The sequence below is a fragment of the Streptopelia decaocto genome, assembly GCF_964273445.1.
Source record: "Streptopelia decaocto genome assembly, chromosome: 9".
NCBI classification, from domain to species: Eukaryota; Metazoa; Chordata; class Aves; order Columbiformes; family Columbidae; genus Streptopelia; species Streptopelia decaocto.
In genome coordinates this window covers 21222118-21230594 of record NC_138664.1, presented here as the reverse complement: position 1 = coordinate 21230594, position 8477 = coordinate 21222118, and positions in this window count along the sequence as shown.

Sequence of the window (8477 nt, the reverse complement as noted above, 5' to 3'; positions counted from 1 at the left end):
GCTATGTCACTGCAGACATCTCCCGCATGCCTGCCTTATTCTTCTCTGTTGCTTAATATCAATTATAAAATATTAAATCAGATAAATACCTTTGACCTTTCTGGATGATAAGAAAATACATTGTTCTGCCTCCTAAAATGCCATTGTTTTCACTGGAAATGCTAATGGGATTATGTAAAGGTTATTTCAGCCTCCTCTCAAGCCTGGAGACGTGGTGAAACAATCACGATGCCCTTTGTTTATGCCTTTGTAATGACTGCTTTTATCTCCAGGTAGCTGAGGCCTCCGCGTCTTCTCAGGTGCTCGCTGTGTGGTCCTTGGGCTGCTTTTGTGGAGAAGCTTCCTGGGGAATATAAATCATAGAATCATAAAATTTTATTTGGAAAAGACCCTCAGGATCATCGAGTCCAACCACAACCCAACTCTAGCACTAAACCATGCCCCTGAGAACCTCGTCTAAACACCTTTTCAACCCCTCCAGGGCTGGTGACTCCAGCACTGCCCTGGGCAGCCTGTTCCAATGCCCCACAGCCCTTTGGGGAAGAAATTGTTCCCCACATCCAACCTCAACCTCCCCTGGCGCAACTTGAGGCCGTTTCCTCTGCTCCTATCACTGTTGCTTGGGAGAAGAGACCAACCCCCACCATGCACTTTTCATAGGCAACGGCACAGACCGGCCAGCCCAAAAGAACGTGAGTATGGTTTTGGTTTGAGAAACTTCTGTGCAGTTAAAAACATGTCAGCCAGCTAAATTTCTTAACGAAATGGCTCTTCAAAATGAAAACTTGAGGAATTTTCTTTTAACAAAAGCTGGAAATGACTGAAGCTCTAATCCCACATGGGTTCTGGGTGGTCTTCCCCAGCTGACACAACATTGTTAAATGTGACCAGAATTTTGCGAATGGTTTTGCTTGGCCCTCCACAATAGCCCTGACCGCTCACAGTCCTTTGCAAAGGCTTTCTAAAAGGAACTCCAGGTGCCAACCCAAATGTCTCAAGCATTTTCCACTTCAATTGTAATTGTTGGCACTGCTAATGGCTTCTCCTCGCACGATCAGCTGCCGATCCTGCCCCAGAATCATCTGCCTTTCAGAGCTTGCATCCAAGATGTCATATTAGAGATCTGGAGGAGAGATGGGACAGTGGAGAGCTCTGGGAGCTGCGAAAGGATTTGATCGGTGTCCTGATACCTGTGGGTACGTGCCCTTCGGCATTTTGCAGCACGAACGTGCACGCCGGGGTCCAACGTGCTCCCGTGGCACATCTGCACGGTGATGTCCACACCGCTGCGCCTTCTGGTTTTCCTTCTTTGAGGCCTCTGTCTGTAGCCTGTGAGGATGCACCCCAAAACAGCCCCAGTGTTGATGGTCCAAGAACCTTGTTGTTTTCCAAAGAATCTTATTGATGCTGATCAGTATCTCAGGGTGGGTGTCAGAGGATGGAGCAGACTCTGTTCAGTGGTGCCCAACGCCAGGGTGAGGGGCAACGGGCACAGACTGAAACACAGGAGGGTCCATCTGAACATGAGGAGAAACTTGTTTGCTGGGAGGTGCCAGAGCCTGGCCCAGGCTGCCCAGAGCGGGTGTGGAGTCTCCTTCTCTGAGACATTCAAACCCGCCTGGACCCACCTGTGTGATCTGCTCTGTGACCCTGCGTGAGCAGGGCTGGGGATCTACAGAGGTCCCTTCAACCCCACTAGCCTGTGATTCTGATTCTGTGAGAAGCAAAGCACTGAGACAGCCTGTCATAACTTCTAACACCAGGAACCTCAGGAAAGAATTGGCTCTGAGCGCAGACCGGCCACGTCCCTGTCTCCACCTGGCCTGATAAATACATTTCTTTAAACTGGCACTGTCACGAGCATTAGAGCCACAGCCATCCTGGGCATCAGAGTCACAGCATCATGGAATGGTTTGGGTTGGAAGGGATGTTCTAAAGATCTAGTCCAACTCCTGCCATGGGCAGGAACACCTTCCACTAGACCAGGCTGCTCAAAGCCCCGTCCAACCTGACCTTGAACAGTCCCCGGGAGGGAACATCCACAGCTTCTCTGGGAAACCTCTTCCCATGTCTCACCACCCTCATCATGAAAAAATTCTTCCTTATAGCCAATCTAAATCTATGTTCTTTCCATTTAAAACAGTTGCCCCTTGTCACTACAGGCCCTGGTAAAAAGGTCTTTCTCCATCTTTCTTATAAACCCCATTTATATATTGAAGGGACGCATTAAGAGTGGCCTGAGGAAGCTCTGAGCAAGTCCATCTGGCTGTTTGACCAGCCTCGCTTTGAGCAGGACGTTGACCTGGAGACCTCCAGGGTGTCCTTCCACACTAAGTCCTTCTAGGACTAGAAAAATTGCCGTGAAATTCTGCTTAACTGAGGTTTTCTGCCTTCTCACACTCTCCTGAAGCTTGTTTTTGATGACAAAACCAGGAATGTGGCCAACACAAGGACACCCACCCCGGCTGCAGCTTCACATGGTCCTGGGTCATTCATCCCATTGGTGGCAGAGGATGGGCCTGTGTGCCTGGAGTAGTAGGATGGGGATTCACACTTTATGAACCTGCGGGGAATGGTGTCTTGGGAGCGGTTCTAGGCAGAGCTTGACTGTGTTAATAGATTAATTTGAGAGGAACATTTGAGAGGTTCCTGGAGAGCAGAGGGACCCTTTAGCTGGGACAGTTGGGATTACAGATGGGATTCGCGTGTGGTGCTCCAGCCCGGCATGTTCCTGTTTGCTCTGGATGGTCATTTTGGGAACATTTGAAGGGTGAAGAGTGAAAAGACTTCAGAGGATGGTTGCTTTTCCTATGTAAGTGTCATTTTGTCACGTTTTGCTGGAGATCTCCCAGACAAAGGTGCTATGGGACGAGCAATGGAGGTTCAACAGGGGAGCACCTTCTTTCTCCTCAACAGTATCAGCTGGTTTAATGAGATTTATGCATCTCTCTACAGCCCTTGCCAAGCTATGTCCTTAGACCCCTATTGTGACCGCTGAATGGATACTTTCACTCACTGTGCTGCTCCCCAAAGTCCCACTGCTGCTGAATTACTCTCATCCTTGCACTTTCTTTATGTCTATCAAGAGAGTCTCCCTAGCACCTGTGTTAATTAGGGAAAATCTGAAATTTAATTGCTAACACAACGTTTCCAGCTTTGGGATCATCTTTCCCAGCGCACTGCTGGCATAACAGAGCCTCTGGATCACAGAATCATAGAATGTCCCGAGCTGGAAGGGACCACAAGGATCACAGAGTCCAACCCCTGCCCCTGCACAGCACAACCCAAAAATTCACACCATTAATTCTCTCCCAAGACTTTTGTGTCCCACTGCAGTCTCACAGGGTTAGGGTGAGGGTCTGCAGTCACCCGGCACATTGTCATTGCTATGGGACCCCCCATCACGCCGGGTCAGGCGCCCACAGCCCCCTCTCTTGCAGTCAAGGTGACCAAACCCACAAGAAGCAGCAAGATGATCCACAGCTGTGACCGTGGATCGAGCTCCAGCAGCTGCCTGGAGCAGCCCCAGCTTTGGCTCAGATCTCAGTGAATTTTGCATCCATCCATGTCTTCAGCTCTCTTCAGCAGCCCTTGAATGAAGCATCTCCTGCCTGTGAAATGGTAACGCCAAAGCTGATAGCTTTGCATGAAAGGTGAGATCTCATCTGGAGGATCCAGTCCTGGCACTGATTTGGGCCAGTCCTGCTGAGCATACAAGAAACACGCTGAAAAGTACAGTCAGTCTGGGAGGAAAAACATAAGGGTCATGGGCAGAAGATTGATGGAAAGAATAAGATCGATCCTTCTAAGTGGTCTGCATGCTGTGCCTGTCAGGCTTTGAAGTTCCTCGGGTGATGGATGCTCATCACTCAGTGAGATGAAGCAGGTTTAATGCTCTTCCCTTTGACATCAGCCCAGCCAACCTGCTCGTCCCGTGGGCAACTGGCCTTTGGCATCAGTAAACTCCTTAGGGCAGGTCCAGATCACAAGGACTGTGTCAGACACAGCCCCTGCACGGCTGGCAGAAGCACGGCAGCTCTTCAAGAAGTACTTGGTGTGATGTGCATCCCTCTTTGCTGGGTCTGGCTACAAAATCGGGGTCTGAACCTGGCTGTAGGGCAAAGCATCGCTCCTGCTCGCTGTCCTGAAGAGAAATGCAGAAGGCTGGGTTGGAAAAGAGACCGTCACCCCCTCCAGATCACTCCACCATGCTTTGAATTTGAGAGTGGTTTGGGGATGATGTGCAGGTGCTGATCCTGAACATGAGATCTCCAAGATCAACCCCTCTCTTTGAAAAGCACCTTGAAGTTTGGCGTTTGCAGGTGATGATGGCACTGGAGAGTGACGCGCTGATGCCCACAAAGGTCTCTGAGCATAAGGACGTTCACCAGAAGCCCCTTTAGCGCAGGACGTCACCTCCAGCAGTGTGACACGGCAAGATGTTCCAGAAGATGCGGAACCCGCTGCCTCCCACACAACCCAATTCCTTCATTGCTCATTTCCTTCCTACCTCAAAGCTGCAGGTTATAACCTTACCCTGCCTACCTCATTGTAATTTTACTCTTTGTCTTCATCAATGCTTTAACGAGCCCGACTCATCCCTTTCATAGGAAGCGGGTTTGTAATCCACAACGCAATAAAGCTGCTTATTCACTCCTGGCTGCCCTGCGCTGTTTCCTCTCGCAGGACACATGTCTGCTCCCCGGTAGCGGCACGGAGGGCGCTAAGCACATCGCTGCTGCGAGTCAACGCGAGCCCAACCTTTGGCAAATTGTTTCTTGAAGGCCAGAGACATTTGTTAGTCCTGTACTTAAATGCCTTTCAGTGACACATCAGAGCAATCGCAGCCCATGGCCGAGTGACAGCCCGGCACAACCGAGGGCCCAGTGAGTGTCGAACAGGATGAAAAAGGACATGAAAATATTATAATGTTCACAGGTAATGGGGTCAAAGGAGGCCTACTATGGAAAACTTAATTTTTAGATGATTTTTGACTGTGCTAGTACAGTGCTTTCTTATCAGCATAGTCCCTAGTGTTTTTAAGGCATAAAACCAATTTTCTCAATAACAAATCCTACAATTTCTTTTTCTGAAAAGCCTGTTTGTCACACCCCTTACAGTTTCCTACCTTTCTTCATCTTTCTCCCCAAGCCTGGTTTGAAGAAGAAGCATTCAGCATCCTGCGCCTTTTATGAGATGCTGTGTCCTGACGCACAGTGGTATTTTTCTTCCCTTTGTCCACACCTCAGTCATCCTTATGGACGGGTAAGCAGATGAGGCAGTTTCTACTGTTAAATAAAATAAAACAAAGAAGAAGGTGGCGCATTTTAGAGGCAGAACCCTCCCACAGGACACAGCACCAGTTGTATCAGTTAAAGCCAGGTTTGAATTTAAGAACAAAGCAAGGGGAGAGAGGAAAGAAGGATATCGTGTATAAATTCCCAAGGTCCTTCTCTTGAGGGGTAAAAATCCGAAGGTCTGGAAAAGAAGAGAGAGAAAGTCATTGGCAAGGAAAGACCAACTTTTAGGAAATAGGTTTTGCACCTAAAACTGCTTCTCGGGAGCAGCAGCACTGAGAGATGTTTCCGAAGGATCCCCCTGATGCAGGAATGTGGGGGCTCTGCCCTCGCCTGTGAAATAAAGAGGCATGGAGATGAAGGCGAGACAAATTTAATTTACTGAAATCCAAACCAGACTGAAAATCTTGCATTTTTTTCCAAGGTGTTGGTCTTTCCTTTAACTGAGAGCTTGACGGAAGGACTAACTAGAGCTGCGAGCTTAAATAACGGTGTGATAACACCTGGAGTATTGTGTTCAGTTCTGGCCCCTCCGGTCAGGAAAGAGATTGAAGTGCTGGAGCGGGTCCAGAGAAGAGCAACAAGACTGGGGAAGGGACTGGAACACAAGCCCTATGGGGAGAGGCTGAGGGAGCTGGGCTTGTTTAGTCTGGAGAAGAGGAGGCTTAGAGCTGAGCTCAGCACTCTCTAGAACTACCTGAAGGGCAGTTCTAGCCAGGTGGGGATTGGGCTCTTCTCCCAGGCATCAGCAATAGGACAAGGGGCCATGGGCTTCAACTCTGCCAGGGGAAATTGAGGCTGGAGATGAGAAAGCAATTCTGTGCAGAGAGAGTGGTCAGGATTGGAATGGCTGCCCAGGGAGGTGCTGGACTCACCGGCCCTGGAGGGTTTTAAACTGAGATTGGACACGGCACTTAGCGCCATGATCTAGTCAATGGGCTGGAGTTGGACCAAGGGTTGGACTGGATGATCTCTGAGGGCTTTTCCAACCCAGTCCATTCTGTGATTCTGTGATAACAAATACTTGGAGACCAATGATGTGACGAAAAAAATGAATACACCTTTTGCAATGTAGAGGTTCAGCTGTGTTTTCTTAGTGTTGTCCCAACAGACAAAATAGTAGTGTACGATTCTGAAAACAAAAATCTACTGAGTTTTTAATTTTCGAGTGAATGAAAAGTGTTCAAGTGCATATGAGCCAGGCAGGAGCGGCACAGTTGGCGGTGCTGTGCACCACAAGTCCTCGGTTCTGAGCTGTTTTATTCTTACCGCAGCGCTGAAATTAGCTTCTGTACATGATTCCAGAAGTGTCAGATTTGCTTTAGCATTATTGATGTATTTGCACAGAAAGCAAAAATCCTACACCTTGTTTTGGGGCTACATTGCACTTCAATCCCTGTTTGACACCTGGAAACATTCGTACGTTCTCCTAAATGCCTCTCCTAGCCATACGAGATAATTAGCGTGCAGCGCGATTTCATCTGCTCGCCTCTTTCGCACCTTACCTTCCAACATGGTCGTATAGACTGCTTGTTCTTCTTATGGAAAAAAAATAGCTTATTATATCCAAAGGCTGCTGTAACATATGGGCACAATCTCTGCTTCCCCAAGAGACCCGTCTTGAGAGGGGAAGGTTGGAGCAAAAGGGCAGACTCTTAGGGCTCCTGGGGTATCTCTGATGTGAACGTTTTTCTATTAAGCTTAAGTCTATAAATTACTTGAAGAAAAGGCTTTGTGCGGAAAGCCCAGCCTTGGGCTGAGCTGGGCCACCCTGTTGCAGTTCAACATGTTGACCAAACGACGGGACGACACAACGGCGACCACCGAACCCAGAACATCCCGCTTGCCCCTCGGCTCTGCCGGCAACTCAGACCAACGCCGTGCCCACATCTACGTTACTATCTCTATTTTTGTGAATGTGCAGAGCAACCTCTCAAGTTCTCTTGGGGAGGCTTTGCAGGGTACAGCAATCACTAGGAGGGTGCTAGGGGCACGTTAGGACAGAGCACCCTTGCAGAATGATTCTTCTCACAGTTTTCTCAGGCTTTGGTTAAACTTTCTTGCAAAGTTCAGGAGAGTTTCTGGGAGCGACGTGGGCTGTGGGTTGATGCCTCTGGTCTGTCTGTCCCAGCAGCTTTTCCTCTGGGATGCAACCGTCCCACTCTGCATTTTCATCCACACAACCGCTTGTGGGCCTGCGTGTAAGCTGATGAAGGAAGTAATGAAGTTCAATTTCTTCCCCAAAGAGGCTTATAAAGCCTTGGTCAATGCTCTCCGGTTCACAGAGCGGTCCCGCTGCCATCGCGTGGGGTGACTGAAAGCACAAAGAACAGCTCAAACCAGTCTTGTCACCTTGGGAAATGTATGGGGAAACCACAGTGTCCCACGGCCACTTCGGTCCTAAGGCCAGGCCCGGGGCTGCAGTCACATCAAACATTGCTCCAGCAGGAGAACCGTCTTGAGAAGGTCCTCTGGCCATCGCTTGGAGCACGGGTGGGTGGGTGTCAGAGGATGGACCAGACTCTGTTCAGTGGTACCCAGCACCAGGGTGAGGGGCAACGGGCACAGACTGAAACACAGGAGGGTCCATCTGAACACGAGGAGAAACGTCTTTGCTGGGAGGTGCCAGAGCCTGGCCCAGGCTGCCCAGAGCAGGTGTGGAGTCTCCTGCTCTGAGACATTCAAACCCACCTGGGATCCTGTGTGATCTGCTCTGGGACCCTGCGTGAGCAGGGGTTGGGCTGGGGGATCTACAGAGGTGCCTTCAACCCCAACCAGCCTGCGATTCTGTGATTCTATGGAAGTGAGCCCATCTGGAGCCAACCTGAGAAGGGGGTCACCATGAACCTGCCTCGTGTTCTGCTGCAGAGGCCTGCGAGTGGTTGTGTCTCCTGCAGTTCTCCTGCGCGAAGAAAATTGGCTGTCTGAAAGTTATTCTCCCAGTTTTCTCGTTGAGTCATAAAACGGGTTTGCTGCTGCGCTGGCAAAAGTCGATACGGGACACGTGGATCCATCCCAGCAGCCTTGGACAACAACCCCCCCGCAAGCAATCGTTCTGTCTCATCACGCCTCTGCTAAACAGGAACCAGAAGCACAAACAAGTTCTTTCTTAACAGGATTTTGCCGAATTAGGGTTCTTACTCCCAGTCTCAGCCTTGCTGGGATACCTGGCCTTGTGCT